Source organism: Lactuca saligna, chromosome 3, assembly GCF_052625555.1.
Source record: "Lactuca saligna cultivar CGN05327 chromosome 3, ASM5262555v1, whole genome shotgun sequence".
Taxonomy (NCBI): Eukaryota; Viridiplantae; Streptophyta; class Magnoliopsida; order Asterales; family Asteraceae; genus Lactuca; species Lactuca saligna.
This window is the reverse complement of record NC_136419.1, coordinates 107,144,352-107,147,558: the sequence shown is the minus strand read 5'-3', so window position 1 is coordinate 107,147,558 and position 3,207 is coordinate 107,144,352.

Here is a 3,207-nt window from a genome sequence, read left to right as displayed (position 1 = left end):
TCTAATTCCGAGGATTATCCCCCCACCCATTTTAAGGGAAGTGAGGGCTAGGTTTAGCTCACCTTCAACCTCCCATCACCTCCCAACACCCTCCTTGAAACCTAATCCACTATTTGATTGTGAGCTACATTTTAGGTGTTTTCTAGCCAGTAAGAAGAAGAGGTATAGTTTTGATGCATCAAATCAACTTGCAAGCCTCACCATTATCCTTTCTCACACATTTTGGACCTTTGTAAGTTTCCAAATTCCATGATTTATAATCTTATGTTCTTAGATCTAAGTTTTTATGTGTATTTCCTCATTTTTGGGCTAGTTGGAGTGTTAAGGTTTCATAGAGTTGCCAACTTTACGGATCCACAGGGCCCCTTTATATATGGAAGTATTAGATCTGAAGTTTACTAGTGTTTTGGGCTGTTGTATGAGATCTTGGCCGCTAGTTTTACATTGTTTTGCCCTAGCTTGTGTTTAAGACAAGCATTGGACACGCATGTCCAAAAGGATAAGTTTTTTATGGTGTTCTAGGATAGAGAAGGCATTTTGGAAGTTTTGGTTGCAAGGATTAAAAGATTAAGAGCCTTATGCATTAGTCTGTCCAGAGCATTCCTCACATCGTGACACTCTGGTTGTCACAACGTGGCAAGGGTTCAACTCACAATTAATTTTTCTTATTATGTGACGACGTGACAAATGGATGGTCACGACATGACAACTAGTTGAGTGACTTTTACAGTGTTGATGTAACGTCCTAAAAATACTAAGTAAAAAATATTGTTTTTAAGACAACCAAAATAACATTTCATTCATTCCAAAAGCCTATAAAAGTATAGAAATGTATCAAATAGTTATCAGAGTAGAAAACAAGTCGTACAGAACACTGGTGGATGCGATGAAATAACATCGAGCTCTTCCCTTTGGAATCGGATGTACCTGAAACCATAAACATATAATTATAAGCACAAAGCTTAGTGATTTCCCCAAAATACCACATACCATACATATATCGGGCCTCGTCGGGTATTCATCGGGCCCGTTTGGCTAACAGGCCCGTCTGTAATACATAGTGGGCCTCCCTCACCACACATAATGGGCCCCACCCAACATAGATACAAACACATGCAAGAGTCACAAAGACAACTAGCATCCTAAAAAAATAATCCAATGGGTTGGTATTGGTGCCTTCAACCCACACGTACAGTGAAGAGACTCACCTCAATAAGTCAACGAATAGATCTCACACACAATCTATTGGTGATGAATTATCTCCCACTAAACATAACAAAAACCAAAACCTAATTAACTATCAGGATAAATCCCCAACTCAGCGAGCTCAAATACCAAAATAAACCCTCATTAGGGAAAAAGACCATTTTGCCCTTCCAAGTCCTAAAACTGGTCAAAAAGTCAACAATCAGACATTGTTGATTTACGTGCTGCATACATCTTACTCTACACAAGGCATATAGTCATATTCTAGAAAACGGGCCAAAATCGAGCTACACTAGGCGTAGCTCAGATTACGCCCTACGTACTCGGCTGTTAAGCCATGATCATTTCAAGCTCTTAATCTGTAAAGACAAATCATCAAATGCCCAGATTTCGTCAAAATAAACATCTAGAATAATAAAGTTGATAACTTTATGCCTTTTCATGACTACATGTAACTCAAAATCAAACCATAGCTACTTAACTTCTCGTAATGACCAAAATCTATCGCATGGATGAAAGGTAGAAAACAATATCCCATTTTTATGTCTGCAAAACCTTAAAAACAACAAAACCTAGCATCCCTAAGGTCTGGAGTAACTTTTACTCACTAGACCCAAGATTATAGGACAAAAGCCGATGTAAAATAAGAATCTAATAAGATCTAACACATGGATGAGCATGATTTGAGCTTTATACCTCCAGAGGTTGAGAAATGCAATGTAAGTTCTAGATCCACAAGCTTGGGGTCCGACTAATCTTCAAGATTGGCCTTATCCTTATTCAAGATGCACCAAAACACACCAAAAAGGCTAAAAAATTGCTCTAAGGGATTAGGGTTTCGTTCTATATGCTCAAGAAGGGTGGAGGTTGGTGGTAAGAAGGTCCTTAATGAGATTATGCTCCTTAAATACGGTCGAAAACCCCGAAATTTTAGGGTTTGCACCCTGTCTAAGTAATGAGTTACACCCTGCGTAACTTGGCTAGCTACGCCATGCGTAGAGCCATTATTTTTGAAACGACCCAAAAATCACAACTAAAAATTTCTTTAAAAACATTACTAGAATCATATTTATAAAAACTGTATCATAAGTCATAACATAAATTCTCGAGTATTAATTCAAAACATAATATCATTATCAGAGTCAAACGTTCCCAGGCTAACTGACTATGGTGTGTGCACTGCAATCTCCCCGAGCTCCTCTTTTGAAAACTGAGTACCTGAAACCAAAACTGAAAACCGTAAGCACGAAGCTTAGTGAGCTCCCCCAATCAACACATACCATGCAACAACATATAAAGCACATACTGGGCCTTGCCCACTGCATCGGACCAATGTCCGGACTAACTGGGGCCTTGCCCCCTACATCGGACCGAAGTCCGGAAACTGACTGGGACCTTGTCCCCTGCATCGGACCGAAGTCCGGACTAACTAGGGCCTTGCCCCCTGCATCGGACCGAAGTCCGGAAACTGACTGGGACTTTGAATCTACTGATCTTCACTGTACCATGAATGAATGTGAATGGAATTTAAACAATGCTTTTGATAGAAACTGTGATTGTGAAGTTTGATTAGCCTTTGATTTGTTCAAGTAACTCTAAATTTATCGATCTTGGAAGCTTTTACTGATCTTGGTATGCTTTTACAGAAAACTATGATTTTGTTTTACAGTGAACTTGATGAAAGAACTATAGATTCAAGAGAAATGGTAGTATCTTGAACTTGATCACTAAAAATTGATTGACAAATTGTAAACATGATCCAATAACGTTTGGATCTAAATTCTGATATTTTGATAGCTGTTAGAAACAGCTTTGTCATTTGCAGGTTTAAAACAAGAAATAAAAATTAACAGAAAATGAGAAGTTGATCGGGGTTTAAAAAAAGGAGTTAAAGAACGTTAGAGAAAATGACTTTAAATCCAAATTTTAACCAATTTTGGGGAGTTTCTGATTCATGAATTTGATGGTTTTATACCTTTATATGCATGTCAGGTCAATAAG